The sequence below is a fragment of the Lineus longissimus genome, chromosome 1, assembly GCF_910592395.1.
Source record: "Lineus longissimus chromosome 1, tnLinLong1.2, whole genome shotgun sequence".
NCBI classification, from domain to species: Eukaryota; Metazoa; Nemertea; class Pilidiophora; order Heteronemertea; family Lineidae; genus Lineus; species Lineus longissimus.
The window spans coordinates 18,591,402-18,609,460 of record NC_088308.1 but is presented as its reverse complement, the minus strand read 5'-3'; the positions used below and the strand labels follow the sequence as shown (position 1 = coordinate 18,609,460).

The 18,059-nt window shown below is 39.8% G+C and overlaps 1 long non-coding RNA gene across 2 annotated transcripts; it reads left to right on the top strand.

Annotated features, from left to right (window-relative positions):
- Positions 1-35: 35 nt before the first annotated feature.
- Positions 36-17,419, top strand: LOC135493444 (uncharacterized). Of its 2 annotated transcripts, none has more exons than XR_010448250.1 (8): positions 36-198; positions 2,534-2,609; positions 3,232-3,300; positions 4,192-4,878; positions 5,399-5,514; positions 6,433-6,547; positions 7,757-8,128; positions 16,401-17,419. It is a non-coding gene; the product is annotated as an uncharacterized LOC135493444 (long non-coding RNA). The 2 variants fall into 2 exon arrangements; XR_010448255.1 differs by lacking the exon at positions 36-198 and adding an exon at positions 1,472-1,637.
- Positions 17,420-18,059: the final 640 nt, after the last annotated feature.

Genomic DNA, 18,059 nt, shown 5'->3' with positions numbered 1-18,059 from the left:
CAATTTTTTTAATTTCAGCACTGGGGCGAGTTTGCCATTCGGGCAAGCGGCAATTGACAATGGCAATGTGCCAAAAGTATATCAAATATATGGGAGTTTGATAAGCTGCAGGCCAGATTCGAGACATGTTTCAGTTCATGTGGTCATCTGAGGGATGTGGCTTCATACTGGTAACAAACCATTCAATGCTAACTAGAGGTAAGGATTTGTACTGGCGATAAACAATTTAACGGGAACTCAAGTTGATGTGGTCATCGGGGGGGGGGGGGGGGGGGGTGTGGGGGGGGATTCATGCTGGTGATAAACCATTCAATGGGAGCTCAAGATAATGTGATCATCTGAGGGATTTGGATTCATATTGGTGATAAACCATTCAATGAGAACTCAAGATAATTTGGTCCTCTGAGAGATGTGGGTTCATACTGGTGATGATCGAACCAGTCAATGGGATGTGGATTCATGCTGGTGATAAACCATTCACTGGGAGCTCAAGATAATGTGATCATCTGAGGGATTTGGATTCATATTGGTGATAAACCATTCAATGAGAACTCAAGATAATTTGGTCCTCTGAGGGATGTGGGTTCATACTGGTGATGATCGAACCATTCAATGGGAACTCAAGTTAATGTGGTCATTCTGAGGGATATGGATTCATACTGGTGATGAACCATTGAATGGAAACTCAAGTTAATGTGGTTGTCTGAGGGATGTGGATTGATACTGGTGATGAACCATTCAATGGGAACTCAAGTTAATGTGGTTGTCTGAGGGATGTGGATTGATACTGGTGATGAACCATTCAATGGGAACTCAAGTTAATGTGGTGATCTGAAGGATGGCTTCAAGCTGGAGATTCAATGTGATCGCAAATTATTTCAGTAATCAGGGGAATGATGGATACATGCTAGAGTTAGACTATTCAATGTGAACTCTGGTTTATTTATCGCCAATATTAATTCATCCCAGCTCTAGATGACCACATTAACTTGAGATTTGACTGAAATAAATCACATATAGTCTCTCATTTCTGTCTCCTTTTTAAGAGACCGTTGATCCCTGACCGGCTATCATTTTTCATTGCCCCCCCCCCCCCAAATGTTCATAAATTTCTCATATTCATCATTTTACCCCCAATCAATAAAATCAAGTGAAAAGTCTGCAAGCAAACAAATATCAAACCAACCACATCATGATTTACTTTTGGTTTTTATTGCAAGAAACTGTTTTAGGAAAAAAACCAATTATATACGAAAAAATATTCAACATTACCACTACCAATTATTGATTAACACCCTATACTATTTTCAAATCATGCAGTCCCACTCAAATCAAACTGGTCACTTATTTATTCCTTATGACATTACCAACTTGGATTAGCCATGGCCAGCTGACACCTTTGTTTGATTGTTTAGAGCGACAAAAGACATTGCCAACCTTGAAAGAATGTGTGGGAGTGTTACATAAAACCACTACCTGTCACATTTTATGCCTTCCAATGCTTGCTTTGGCTTCGAGTGTGTCGTGCAGGCTGAACATTCATTGCAGCAAGGTGCACATGGTTTTGCTCGAATTTTGACTTTTTTCAACATCCGAAATAGCAAAATTACTTGTGTTTAGCACAAATCTTCTACAAGGTGGGTATCACCTTCTGTCTAACTGAATCTTGACGTTATTCATGTTTTAGTTTTTGTAGGTCTAATGGATTTTTGAAGAGGGCAACTTGTCTTTGTATTTTCACCTTGTATTTTTCAATAAAGAGAAAGAATCTACATCCAAGAACCATTTTAAGGGTTGCCGAAAGGCACAATGGCAGTATGACCAGTCATCATACTAAAACCAAAACACGAACTGCCAAGCATCAATTTTCGATATATATAAAATATGAAATTTCAGTGATTACGGCCATATTTGAATTTTGATCTTGCCGAAATTTGGCGTACACATAGAGGGCACTTTTATCCACCCTTAAACCAAATAAGAACCATCTCAATTGAATAATGACAAAACATACCACCAGCAGGTGAAATAATGAAAATTGAACCCTGTGACCTTGATAGGTTGGTCAAGTCAACCCAATCATAATGGTACGCGTTAAAAATCCTAACAGTAAAAAATCCTTATGGTAAAAATTCCAATGGTAAAAATCACCAACGGTAAAAAATTCTAACGGTAAAAATCCCTAATTTTAGAATTTTTTACCAATTTGAAAACAAATTGAAAAAAACATTATTTATTAATTTTTAAACTAAATCTAACAGGAAAAAACACATTTTGTTGAAAAAAATGGAACAAACATATACCAAAATAGATAAAAAGTAGGAAAAATATTAAGAAAAAGATTCTGAAAAATTTTATAAATTTTCGGATTTTTACCTACCGTACCTGAACATTTTTGGGATTTTTCCCTTTCGGATTTTTGCTGTTCGGATTTTTACAGTTCAGATTTTTGCAGTTATGAATTTTACATTTAGGATTTGCTGTCAACTTAAGAAATTTGGAACTATGCATTTGTGCCAATTTATCATTTCAGATGAAGCATACCTTGTCCGCAATTGCAACGAAAGATTCTCGCTGGTATGGTTTGCAAGGTGAAGGGTTACATGTCGGTATGTATAATATACTATTAGATTCCGACTTTCCAATTGGTTAAGAGGTGCCGATGTGAAATGACAAAAGATATTAGAATTTCCATGCTTTGGCGCAAAAAAACTGGAGAGTACAATCGGGTCACTAAATCAGGAGACCATATTTGAAGCAGTGATGCCATCTCTGGGCTGATCACGAGTTTTGAGAAATGAACTAGCTCACATCGTTTACATAAGTACAAGCCCGCAGCTGTTGTTCTGATGGTCCCATTGGATTTACATACAAACTACTGGCTATTCTTACGACAGTCATATTCACTTTTATGTCTTAATCCTAACCCTAACCCAGACCCTAACCCTTCCTCCTGGCACTAACTCAAACCCTAACCCTTCCCCAACACAAATCTCAACGCCCTAATTCCCAAAATTGTACGAGTCCTTGTTATCACTCAAGTCGTAAGAATGGCAACTTTGTATGGAATAAAAAGAATAAAGTCCATCAATTCCATGAACGAAACGTAATTCATGACTAAAAATTATGTATTTCAGCATCATATTTAGGCAGTAATTTCATGACTATTACTTAAAACACTAGAATTGCTGTAATAGTGCATTATGCATTTGTTCCAATTTATCATTACAGATGCCACAAACCTTGTCCGCAATTGCAACCGAAGATTTTTGGATGAACCGCAAGATGATTTGATGAAGGGTATGCATCAAGTAACAACTTGCCCAAATTGTTGATTGAGATGCCACTGTCAAATCTTTTTAAACGATATCAGAATAAAATAGTAAAACAACACTTTTGAAGGCCACAAGTGAAAAGTCAGTCCCCAAATGTGTCACTCTTAGTTACAGCAATCTGCCAGCAAGCTAAAGAATTAACTGACAACGCTCATGGCAGATTTCCCTGGATTCAGTGCTTCGGTTTCAAAGCAATATCACGTGGTAAAAACTGATAGAAGCCAATGCACTAAGAGTTGAATATTGTAAGTATGACTAGTGAAAGATATAACAAACCAGTAAGCAAGTCGAACGGTTTTCATTGACCAAGCCTTATCAATGAGGTATATGAACTAATACTGAAATTCAAAAAATATCACAAATCACATACAACTTTTATCCCAATTGCGAGGACCTTTTCATATGCACTTTCCTGAGAGAGCAAGGATTTAGAACCATCTTGTCTGTATTTTGCCATTTTTTATACCAAGAATATTTTATAAAATGCACAAAAATGTACACCAAGTTTTGAGCATGATTGATATATAGATTGACAGTGACGCCTCCATCAGCAATTCATGCGAGTGGATTGTTCAAAAGTCATAACCACAGTATATGATGTGTGTGTGCGTGTGTGTGTGTTTGAGACCGGATAGGAAAAGGGTGCGGGAGGTCGTGTGGGGGGGGGGGGGGGAGACTATGGTGACTGTTGTGAGAGTTGGAAGTGTGTCTGATCACTAACTTGCTCATTTGGTAGCTAGTGTCATTATTGTAGTTGTTAGAGTAGTTATCGTAGTTATCTAGCTATCGTACTTATCTAGCTATTATAGTCGTTATTCTTTTGGTTCCTGCTTATCATCTTTTTTAACCTATTCAGCTTTCAGTTGTCCAGGCCAGGCCAGGTGACCAATGACAATGATAGATCGGGTTCGATTCAAGCTATACGCTTGGTGTATTTGGTTATCGTGACTGGCGACTTGAGTCTATCTCATCTCATGTCCAAAGCGCGGTGGCTGGGTCCCAGGCATGCTTGCCACTTTGTTCCACGGTCCTCATCTAAGTTTCGACGGTGATGACATGGACTTAGGTTCAAAGTACGTGTTCCCCTTGAGTCATTGTGGTTGATTGATGGGGGCAATAAACGGTTGCGTGTCGCTAGTCATTCAATTGGTCCCCTTGTTTTAGAGTGTTGGCGGGATAAGTCTTACGACTGTTGACAATAGTAAGCAATAGCTGGCCAGCGATCCCCTACCTGATCTCGAGGGGGATGGAATGACTGGGGTTGAGACCTGTTGTTAGCCTGCGGAATTTCGTCGGACGAAATGTCAGGCGTGTCCGTGTGGTACTTGTGCTAAACCAGTTTAGTACTATTGACGAAGACATTGGGCTCTTTGGATAACAACAGTGTTCTTAACCTCCTTGTGCCTCACAAAGCTAATAATATACACCCCCTGAAATCGACAAGACGGCGATGAAGAAGGAGAGCCGGCCTCCAACTCGTCAGCCGAGAAGACACTGGATGGACCGCAAGAATATGTTGCTGCCAATGTTGGAGCCATACAGGGTAAGCATCACTAAGTCCTCAGTTACATCTGGAATAAAAGAAACATTACAAAGAAATTAAAATAACTCTGAAAAAAGTATTAATCTGACGTACAATTTCAACTTTTATACGTATTGAGGTGCCACACTCAATTCTGTTCATACTGTTTTGAAACCGCTTCAACCAATTTGATTCCAATATACAATTAATTGTGGTTTATTGAAATCGCATTAACTGATTCTCATTGAAACATGTAGTGTGGGCGTTAATACATATTAAACCAGTCTATTGGCAGGGGGCATGCACACTACCTTGTTCCTGACTTGATTATCTTCAAATCACAACAAAGGGCTGGGACATTCATCCGCGAAAGGCACGTTACTACAATACGCTGCAAGAGTTGCACTGGTGTAGCCAATTCGTATTCTGGAGAGTGCTCCCTGGAATACAGTTTTAAGTTGGATTCAGTGTGAATGCAGCATGCAGTAGAAAGACTCAGAAATTAGATAAACCCCTCAACAAAAAATATGATTCTTTTTAGGCAGCCCAATCCAACATTGTACAAGGGCCACAAGGTCCAGGGCCACAAGGACAAGGGACACAAGGACGAGGGACACAAGGACAAGGGACACAAAAGACGTTGTTGCAGTCTACAGGGTGGGTATCACTTAGTCCTGGTTAATGTTATATCTACTCATGAAACAAACCTCATAACTGTCCAACCAGCTGTGATGGAGAGAACAAAATCATTTTTCACGTCTCCGAACCTGCATCCTGGTGGCCAAGTCATGAACTTTTATCCCGAGTGACACCACCTGATGATCTAGATTATTTGGACAAATCCGAGTTAGATTTTATGTATGGTTATTAGTAATATCAGACATAAGCATGGTGGATTAAAATATTCCATATAATATTGTAACCCTCTATGTACTGCGGAGTGATGTTGCAGAGATGAAAGTCGATCGCTGTCTGAAGGAGGACGCAGTCATTGGTAACTTTAATCGAGGCATATTTTCATACAAAAAGCCTTACTGACACTGTCACTAGATGCTTGCAGTGACATCGTGGTCATTGTTACGTTATCAGTCAAAATAAAACAAACGTAGAGTATTTTAACTTTTACAGTGGTTGCCAACTTGCACATTTTTTTTTGTAGAGCGAAGAGGGTTTTAAAGCTGAAATTTTGATCTGAACATTGACGACCAAGTAATTAGGAGTCGATCAGAGAAGAATGATTAAAAAAGAAGAGTGACATTGAAACTAATGTCAACATATATACTTAGGAATCATCCGAAACAGACTGAAGCCAAAAGAAATTATTTCTTTTCTGTGAACCCTCTACCCCCTTATTATGACAAAAACTGAAGACTCTGACTTCGACAAATAAAATTGGTATCGTATAAGCTCCCCTGAAAGGTGAGCTAAAAAGTGAAGCCAGAAAGTTTATAAAAACGAAACCTGACACTTAAAGTGACAACCATCTCACCCAAAGGAAAAAAAATAAATCTTTTGGTTTCAATCTATTCATTTTGAGATATAGGTCCTTAAATGTATTTTTCCTGTTATCTGCAGATTGAGATGATGGCTGTCGAGAAGATCCAACCACTTCACCAAGATCTACAATTCGTGCTATGGTAGATGTGACTCTCAAAGATTTTGGATGACGAAGGAATCCAAAGCATATATGGTAAATATAAACAGATGACAAGACAATATATGGGTGAACACGCCATGAGCCGAGTTCGTTTTATTACCTGAGTAAAGTAGAGTCGCAAAATGGTGGATTTTATCTTCCAACTGCACAAGCAACCTCAGTTTGAAATTGAATTGCAAATCAAGTGTAAAGTAGTATAGTGTTGTGGTCGTCGGTAAAGGCTTTTAGAAAATTAAGAAAAGAACACATTTCTTAAACAACATCCAACCCCTTCCAGAAACTAGCGATGATTTTTGAAAAACCGGCTTCAGCTGCCTTGTTTTGATCAACCTTATTATTTGGGCGGAGATGCGCTATGCTAACGATACCCCCATATTGCTTGAAGACTTCAGCAACTTCAGGGAGATTTCGCACGTCGATTGGGAAACCTTGGACCTGCATATAACATACATGTACTCAAGAAACTGAACAAACCCAGCCCTAAAATGTATTTACAGGGTATGCCAATAAATATTCCTTATGTTCTTTGGCTGCACTGAAAATAGACAGGCTATTAGATTTTCCATCCATGGTTTTGTCACTGCATCGCTCCTACTAAACACAAACTGTGTCAAAAATAAAAGTAAAATAGCCGCAGTTGTGCAGTGGTTTCGGTCTCTTGACAAGCCGTTGTGAAACCGGGCTCACCGGTTGACAATGCTCAGGTTGTAGTGCTGATTGAGCAGCTAATCTGAGTTCCAGTTCCACTGAAAGCTCTCCGCATGGACTGGGGTAAGAGTTAAAAGTAGGGTGACAATCTCAACCATTGTTGATATCAAGACTAGAAACCTGAAACTTGCAAATTGTACTTTGGGACAGACAAGATGTCGAGATGCGATGAGATAAGGGGCTGAGTGAGGGCTTTATAGCTTAAGGGGTACGCTGTTCGTAATTGCTGGTGGTCCTGAAAAATAGAATTGCAGTTATACACAATGTTATTATGCATACGAGTTTGCTGAAACTGGGTGCTTCTGGTATTTGTATTTACAGCGGCAGTGCCAGTGCTGAAATCTATATTTAGTACATATTTGTGCAATTGGTGGAAATTTCAAATTCAATTACAAACTTCTCGTTTATAACGAACGGTGTAGGATTTAAGGGTTGTGATTCTGGTGAATTTGATGAAACTGAATGAAAGGCTCAATGGCACAAGTGCATTAATGATCGTAGAAAAATGGAGTAACCTTAAATTTTGTTTTCCAGTCGCTCACAGATACAGGCAGACAATTGAGATTCGAGTGGATTCAGTGGATCGAATGGTTGCGCTGAGGAATATCCATGTGCAGGAGTGACGAACCACAGTTCAGCAAACGATGCCTTGACAGACCAATTCAAGGAGAACTTTCGCTAAGATCACGAAGGGAACGTGTTTGCTGTGTGGATCGATTGGACACCTAAATGTCCGTCATTCTAATAGACCATACTGACAATCTTCTAATGGACTATAATGACAATCCAACTCCAAAGGGACTCTCTGGACTGAGGGAAAGCTACGGACATAGGGCCCCGACATGATATCCTGCAGCCACCATGAGGACGGCCTATCTCATACCTTCGGAAGGATGCCATCACGCGGTAATATAAACAAATCAATTTCAGTTTTTCAAATGTCCTTGATTAGTTGTAGCCATTGGCCTGATTTAGAGGTTGAGGAACAATTTTCCAACGTTGTTTTTGCGACACCAATTACTGTGCGATTTTCATCTTAACTCACGGTGATGATAGTTTGGACCAAGCTTAATTAGTAAATCAATACAATGTTGCAAAAAGAACAAGACAATAAGGAATGTTCGTATCCTTATCTCAGTTACATGTTCTACACATGTAGCTTGCTCTTCCATATGATTGCATCATTCAGAAATACCAATCTTAATTAGTAAATCAATACAATGTTGCAAAAAGAACAAGACAATAAGGAATGTTCGTATCCTTATCTGTTACATGTTCTACACATGTAAGCTTGCTCTTCCATATGATTGCGTCATTCAGAAATATGGTTTTCACAAGGAAAAATGCTTTGAAAACATGAAAACTGTCGTACTTTCTCGATTCTATACAAATAGGACTGGGAGGGCAAAGGAACCGCCTCATTGTGTTCACAGTACATTTAACAGTACCCAATTTTTTCTCTCTCTCAGTGCATTGTCTATTCAGTACTGAGGTCAACCTTTTCTCGTAAGAACGCCATTGTGGCAGCGGGACAGTAATAAGGAGGCGTGATCTCCGACTTCAGTTAATGTATAGCAAACAAGCAAAGGGTCTCAATTCGAAGATTTGGTCGATATATTATTATTAAATTAAAACAAAGGCCAAGCTGGAACATTGACGTACCGGTAATGGCCAATGGCCAACTCAGTTTAGCTTAACCATCTATTATCCAAGTTGAACATGCATCATGATTTCGAACAACCATGTGTATAAAAATTCTGATTATTCAGAACTGGTCTTTGATCAACAAAACTCGAGTAATGCTGAAGCCTAAGCCGCTGTAGCATTTTTGAATGTCCCACATAGTAATGAATTAAGGTATTGTTCTATTAAGACGAAAGGCATTTGCTTTTCAACTCTCTAGCTTAAATTGAATGATAGATTATAAATTTGCTCCTGTGACTCAGCTAAATAATTACCAGAGACAGTAGCGTAGGGCACTTACGAAAATGATGCACCTCACCACAACAGAGGTCGTTATGACATGACATACTACAATGTACTATCTTGTGACATCGCACAATATATATGCTGGCCTGCATGGACGAGTGCAGTTTTTTTTGGTGGGAATGGCCAGCAAAATATATATGGAGTCATAAGCAGCCTTTTGTTACCTGATATCAGATATATTAGATTCAGCACTAAATATATCCCTCATACAGCGTGAATAGTTTCGACATACGCTGAGATGTGAGAGAACCCTATTGGGGACTTTGTGTAACTTTATCTTGCCAACCTGGTGACTGCCGATTGATTCCCTATCTTCTCTCGGAAAACTGCCTGGGCACGAATTTGTAATGAGCATGAACATCAGCTGCTGCTGATAAACAACGGCTGAAGACTTGGTAGTGGTCCCTAGGTAGTGATGGTCAGGATCTCTATAGAACCACACACCATAATCTGTCCAAAAACAAAAGAGCTGGATGCTTTTTCCAGGAGGACATTTTCAACTCCTATGTCTGCCCCAGTCAACACCGTTCGATAGTGCTACTCACTAGATTATAGATGTTGAATTGAAGACCGTTCTACATGTGCTTGTGCAACCAAGTATCAATATTGGGTTGGCTGAAGCCAAAGCCGCTGTAGCATTTTTGGCTCACCGTAAGGGGAGTCTATATGATAGCGCTGTGTCCGTCGTCGTCGTCGTCGTCGTCGTCGTCGTCGTCGTCGTCGTCGTCGTCGTCGTCGTCGTCGTCGTCGTCGTCGTCGTATCCTAACAGTGGCACGTTTCTTAACTGCCAGGGCTATGAATTTGAAACCTTGTACACAGAATGCCCTAGGTCAGCTGACCTGTGACACTGATTTTCGGTCCGATCTGATTCTCTGTTTGGCCACCAGGGGGCCAAATGTTGATATCTAAAAAGTGTGATATCTCGCTTATTAGTGACTTGTTTTCGATGAAACTTTTGTTGTAGGTACTCATAGCAAATATACATCTCATATCGTACGGGTTTTTAATTTGACCTACTTTTCAAGGTCACAGAGGTCATATGGCGTAAATTGGCCATTAGAGTGTAAACTATGGCACGTTTCTTAACCACTAAAGCTATGAACTTGAAACTCGGTACATATAACCCCCTATATCACATAGCCTTTGTTGCTGAATTTCAGTTTGATCTGATTCTCAACTTTGCCACCAGGGGGCCAAAAGTGGAAATCTAAAAAGTGTGATATCTCGCTTATAAGTGACTTGTTTTCGATATGATTTTTATGGTAGGTACTCTTAGGAAAAATACATCACATATCGTACGGGTTTTCAATTTGACCTACTTTTCAAAGTCATAGAGGTCATATGGCGTAAATTGGCCGTTAGAGTGTAAACTATGGCACGTTTCTTAACCACTAAAGCTATGAACTTGAAACTTGGTACATATAACCCCCTATATCACATAGCCTCTGGTGCTGAATTTCAGTTTGATCTGATTCTCAACTTTGCCACCAGGGGGCCAAAAGTGGAGATCTAAAAAGTGTGATATCTCGCTTATAAGTGACTTGTTTTCGATAAGATTTTTATGGTAGGTACTCTTTGGAAGAATACATCACATACCTTACGGGTTTTCAATTTGACCTACTTTTCAAGGTCACAGAGGTCATATGGCGTAAATTGGCCGTTAGAGTGTAAACTATGGCACGTTTCTTAACCAGTAAAGCTATGAACTTGAAACTTGGTGCATATAACCCCCTACATCAGATAACCTCTGATGCCGAATTTTGGCCCGATCTGATTCTTTATTCCGCCACCAGGGGGCCATAATGGAAAAAGTAAGAAGTGCAATATCTTGCTTATTTTTAGTGATTCGTTTTCAATAACATTTTTATGGTAGGTTCTCCTAGCAAGGATACATCACATATCATATGAGTTTTTGATCTGACCTGCTTTTCAAGGTCACAGAGGTCAAATGGTGTAAATTGGTCGTTTGATTGTAACTATGGCACGTTTCTTAACCACTACAGCTTTGAACTTGAAATTTTTTACACATGACTCCCTTCGTCATGTAACCTCGGACACGGAATTTCGATCTGATCTGGTACTCAACTCGGCCACCAGGAGGCCAAAACTAAAATAGGTAAAAAGTGCAATATCTCGTTAATTAGTGACTTGTTTTTGATGATATTCTTTTGGTACTTACTCCAAGCAACGATACATCACATGTCATACCGACTTTGGTTTGACCTATATACTATACATGTACGTTTCTTAATCTGGATGAATTCCAAAGCACCAAATATCTATACGGTGAGCACAATGGCCCCTGGCCGTTTCATTAAATGTCCTACATAGTAATGAATTAAGGTATAGTTCTATTAAGACCAAAGGCATTTGCTATTCAACTGTCTAGCTTAAATTGAATGATAGAATAATTTGCTCCTGCAACATTCTATCCTGGGACAAATATTCCTGCTACACCAGAATCCTTCATAGCATCCTATCTTACACATTTTCTTAATATAGGCATGCGATAGGGTATGGTCTGCTGACAAATATCCAGTTAGACCGACAGCTACAAATGATAACAATTACAACTTCATCAGAATTCTGCCTCTCCCAATATTCGCAATCATCACAGATTCCTTTCTTTTTTGACTTGGAATCAGCATTACTACTTGCTGAGGTCATTGAGTAACTGGTCAACATACAGGCAGTGACTCCGCTAACAAATTACCAGAGATGATAGCGTTGGGCACTTATGAAAATGACGCACCTCAACACAACAGAGGTCGTTTATGACGTGACATACAATATTGTGACGTCGCACAATATATATGCTGGCCTACATGGACTAGTGCAGTTTTTTTTGGTGGGAATGGCCAGCAAAATATATATGGAGTCATAAGCAGCCTTTTTTTTACCCGATATCAGATATATTAGATTCAGCACTAAATATATCCCTCATACAGCGTGAATAGTTTCGACATACGCTGAGATGTGAGAGAACCCTATTGGTGACTTTGTGTAACTTTATCTTGCCAACCTGGTGGCTGCCGATTGATTCCCTCTCTTCTCTCGGAAAACTGCCCGGGCACTTATTTGTAATGAGCATGAACATCAGCTGCTGCTGATAAACAACGGCTGAAGACTTGGTAGTGGTCCCTAGGTAGTGATGATCAGGATCTCTATAGAACCACACACCATAATCTGTCCAAAAACAAAAGAGCTGGATGCTTTTTCCAGGAGGACATTTTCAACTCCTATGTCTGCCCCAGTCAACACCGTTCGATAGTGCTACTCACTAGATTATAGATGTTGAATTGAAGACCGTTCTACATGTGCTTGTGCGACCAAGTATCAATACGGGGTAGGCTGAAGCCAAAGCCGCTGTAGCATTTTTAAATGTCCTACATAGTAATGAATTAAGGTATAGTTCTATTAAGACCAAAGGCATTTGCTATTCAACTGTCTAGCTTAAATTGAATGATAGAATAATTTGCTCCTGCAACATTCTATCCTGGGACAAATATTCCTGCTACACCAGAATCCTTCATAGCATCCTATCTTACACATTTTCTTAAGATAGGCATGCGATAGGGTATGGTCTGCTGACAAATATCCAGTTAGACCGACAGCTACAAATGATAACAATTACAACTTCATCAGAATTCTGCCTCTCCCAATATTCGCAATCATCACAGATTCCTTTCTTTTTTGACTTGGAATCAGCATTACTACTTGCTGAGGTCATTGAGTAACTGGTCAACATACAGGCAGTGACTCCGCTAACAAATTACCAGAGATGATAGCGTTGGGCACTTATGAAAATGACGCACCTCAACACAACAGAGGTCGTTTATGACGTGACATACAATATTGTGACGTCGCACAATATATATGCTGGCCTACATGGACTAGTGCAGTTTTTTTTGGTGGGAATGGCCAGCAAAATATATATGGAGTCATAAGCAGCCTTTTTTTTACCCGATATCAGATATATTAGATTCAGCACTAAATATATCCCTCATACAGCGTGAATAGTTTCGACATACGCTGAGATGTGAGAGAACCCTATTGGTGACTTTGTGTAACTTTATCTTGCCAACCTGGTGGCTGCCGATTGATTCCCTCTCTTCTCTCGGGAAACTGCCCGGGCACTTATTTGTAATGAGCATGAACATCAGCTGCTGCTGATAAACAACGGCTGAAGACTTGGTAGTGGTCCCTAGGTAGTGATGATCAGGATCTCTATAGAACCACACACCATAATCTGTCCAAAAACAAAAGAGCTGGATGCTTTTTCCAGGAGGACATTTTCAACTCCTATGTCTGCCCTAGTCAACACCGTTCGATAGTGCTACTCACTAGATTATAGATGTTGAATTGAGGACCGTTCTACATGTGCTTGTGCGACCAAGTATCAATACGGGGTAGGCTGAAGCCTAAGCCGCTGTAGCATTTTTAAATGTCCTACATAGAATTAAGGTATAGTTCTATTAAGACCAAAGGCATTTGCTATTCAACTCTCTAGCTTAAATTGAATGATAGATTAATTTGCTCCTGTGACATTCTATCCTGGGACAAATATTCCTGCTACACCAGAATCCTTCATAGCATCCTATCTGACACATTTTCTTAAGATAGGCATGCGATAGGGTATGGTCTGCTGACAAATATCCAGTTAGACCGACAGCTACAAATGATAACAATTACAACTTCATCAGAAGTCTGCCTCTCCCAATATTCGCAATCATCACAGATTCCTTTCTTTTTTGACTTGGAATCAGCATTACTACTAGCTGAGGTCATTGAGTAACTGGTCCACATACAGGCAGTGACTCAGCTAACAAATTACCAGAGACAATAGCGTGGGGCAATTATGAAAATGATGCACCTCACCACAACAGAGGTCGTTATGACATGACATACTATCTTGTGACATCGCACAATATATATGCTGGCTTACATGGACGAGTGCAGTTTTTTTTGGTGGGAATGGCCAGCCAAATATGTGACCCGCCATGACAAAACAGGTCGCATGTCGCTCTGAGCTTGACAGGTTGAGACAGACTGGTTGTTCATTTCACCATTGTCTGCCTTTTGTAAAATCGGAGCATATCAATTTCTTCTATTATGTCCTGGTGTCATTTTAGGCTCATCTTCTGTGCGACATGCGACTCATTTTGTCGTGGTGGGTCACATATATGTGACCCGTTCTAGCAAAACAAGTCGCATGTCGCACATAAGATGAGCCAAGATGACACCAGGAGATAATAGAAGTAATTGCTGTCGTCAGATTTCACAAAAGGCAGACAATAGTGAAATTAACCAACAGTCAGTCTCAACCTGCCAAGCTCAGAGCGACATGCGACTGGTTTTGCTGGATTGGGTCACATATATGTGACCCGCTCTACCAAAACTAGGCGCTTGTCGCATCTGAACTTGACAGGTTGATACGGACTTGTTGTTCATTTCCCTATTGTAGGCCTTTTGTGAAATGTGACCAAATCAGTTTGTAATAGATTTCACAAAAGGTCTACAATAGGGAAATGAACAACAAGTCCGTATCAACCTGTCGAGTTCAGATGCGACAAGCGCCTAGTTTTGGTAGAGCGAGTCACATATGGAGTCATAAGCAGCCTTTTTTTTACCCGATATCAGATATATTAGATTCAGCACTAAATATATCCCTCATACAGCGTGAATAGTTTCGACATACGCTGAGATGTGAGAGAACCCTATTGGTGACTTTGTGTAACTCTGTCTTGCCTACATTGTGGCTGCCTGTTGATTCCCTCTCTTTGGAAAACTGCCCGGGCACTTATTTGTAATGAGCATGAACATCAGCTACTGCTGATAAACAACAGCTGAAGACTTGGTAGTGGTCCCTAAGGCCGAAGTTACATAGACCTCATTCGTTCATTTCCCAGGACTCATTTTCCCCTTTTGCTTTCTTTCCCCTGTGAATGCACGGCCTTGTGGCGTGCATTCACCGAGGAATGAAAGAAAAACCCGGAAAGTGACTCGTGGTAAATGAACGAATGAGGTCTATGTAACTTCGGCCTTAGGTAGTGATGGTCAGGATCTCTATAGAACCACACACCATAATCTATCCAAAAACAAAAGGGCTGGATGCTTTTTCCAGGAGGACATTTTCAACTCCTATGACGTCTACCCAAGTCAACACCATTCAATAGTGCTACTCACTAGATTATAGATGGTGAATTCTACATGTGCTCGTGCAACCAAATATCAATACGGGGTAGGCCAAAATCATAGAATGTAATTGTGTTGAGGAGTCGGTCAACCTCCCTGAAATGGTTCCATTATATCTTCGCAAGGAATTTATCATAAATGATTGCAAGACTTCATTCAGAATAGTGACATGTGGTTTATTCAAATGACCATCAATCAAACTCCATGCAGTTAAACTTTTCTTCAACTATCAAAATTGTATCATATGATCTTGATGAATTTCATGGTCGCATTATAATATGAGCAGTATTATGGCGACAACTTTTTTGCATTAAATATAAAGAATGGTTAAAACTATCATCTGTGCAATTCTGATGAAAATCGCATTGTAACTAGTATCCTAAAACACCTGGATTTAGAATGAACCGCACTTAGATGCTTCATGTGCCAACAAAGCCTCATTTTGAGTTCAGCGGTTATGGTTACACCGGTAGGCTGTTTGGGTTGGTGCAACGTCGGTAACCAAAACCGTGAGGGTGGAGCTTAACCTCATGGTTTTGGCGAGACAACCTAAAACCTCCAAATCGGTATCAATTCTGAAATCTCAAAAATCGACTTGGAAAATGTTCCTTAACCGAACCGCCCATTTGACCAAACCTCTCAAATTCTAGTCCTAAATTACCTCCCTCTGAAACTGCTGTTTTTTTTAAGGATAAAATTAGTCATTGTAATGAAATCAAGCATGTCAAGGAGGAACACAGATTTGTGTCTCTTGCTAATCCAAAGCAGCGCTCAGAGTGAGAGTCCTGGATGAAGGTTTAACAGAGAAGATGTTTTCGAAAAGTTCTTTGTCTGAAACCTTATAGCACATTTTTTAACCAGCATGAATTGTCTGCTATACTACTACAATATATCAATACGGTCGGCAAAATGGCCCCTTGACATTGAATTATCAACTTGAGCATGTGCACCTACATGAACAACCTTAATTTCATGGTGTCTTTTTCTTTTCAGCATGATGAGCCATCCCACAGAAGGGAGAAGGATGTTGTTGACCCAGCACATCCCAACCATGCTCCCATCGCCGTCAAGTAACAGTACGACGGTTAGATTGTATATTGTCACCGTAGGCTTTATTGTTTTCAATTTTCTTATTGTTTTTTAAAATATCTGATCGAAAGGTGATTTAATGAAAATTCAAATTTTTCTGATGGTGAAAGGGCAAATATTTACCTTGCTTATGACAAGCGTAGATTATTTTAATCTATGTTTGGTTGTGACCATGACTTGTGCCATGGATCAAAATCTTACACTTTTCAAAGAAGGTATTGAAATTATGGGGGGGTTGGGTTGTTTCTGGCTAACAAGGGAGCCAATGATAAGGCACACCAGAACCTAAACAAAATAATTTTCAAGCTAAATTTTGTGCTTAAGATATTAAAGAAGAAACAACAATTTGGGGGGGGATTGGTTGTTTGTGGTTACCAGAGAAGCCAACAGCCGCCTTGGGCATATGAGGACCCTGAAATTCTTTTCAGGGAAAAGTTATTTCCTGCTTAAAAATCACCGAATTCATCAGATATTTATTTAATTACTGGTATATCCATCACTTTAGACATGGGGTCCATGTGTTGTTGTTTCGCTGACCCCACGAAACAAGAACACATGTGTCTGATGGAACTGTAGGCCTTTCATACTGTTTCTCAATCTCATCAGTACCACATAATCAACTGACATAACCTGGGCTCCGATGCCCCGGACCTTACATTACACTGGCTGGCTCAGTTGCTCAATACATGTACCTTCATGCTCGAGACAAATGACCAACAGTGATATGTTGAATTTGAATTTCCTCCTTTTTGAAATGCCAAAATATCTTTCAAGTTGAACTAAAACAGTTCGATAATCTCTCACTGTTTTATTGAAAATTTAAAGACTGATCCTTCCTAGTGGTCACACAGTGAGCCGTTCTCAAAGCGTGTCATTAGACAATGGTGTCATGCATGCATGTTTTGTTACGGCTTACCAGGGACCCCAAATTGTTGATGAAGATGTTGTCCATGGGTACATCTCCTTGGGCAGTAGGTGAGCACAACGGTTCCGTGATGACAATTTTTTGACTTGATACTGAATTGATTGAGAAAAGTGTAATTTAAAAACGTCAACTTTTAGACGTTTTAACGTTTTTGTCCTGTATGAATGTATGAATGTATTTGTAAATCCTGTTTGTAAATATTTTGTAAAATGTCTAAATGAGATCTAGACTCCATGACTTGGCAAAAAGTATGGCAAAGCCGACTATTAATCTTTGCCCTGCCAAGGTCACCTCTTTTGTGATGCAAATGACATGTCAGAACTGCTCCTTTGTCATGCTAAGTGGCAGCCATCTCTGTCCAGTGGCCATGACAAATGTGGTTCCTTTGTTATTCAAATTGGGTCCTGCAAATCAACAGCAGTGACCAAACCTATTGTAAGCTCACATAGCTCACCTGAAGGCATGAACAATAGGTTTTAATACAATAGCTATGAATGTATGAAGAGGTTTAGTGCTAACTCAAACCATTGTGGTGGAGTAGTTGAGTCTATTGTGTTTGATGTCAATTTAGCATTGTGTTGCAAGGACACTTATCAGTGTTTCTTTGTGACATCTTGTAAAGAAGTTGACCACGTCTT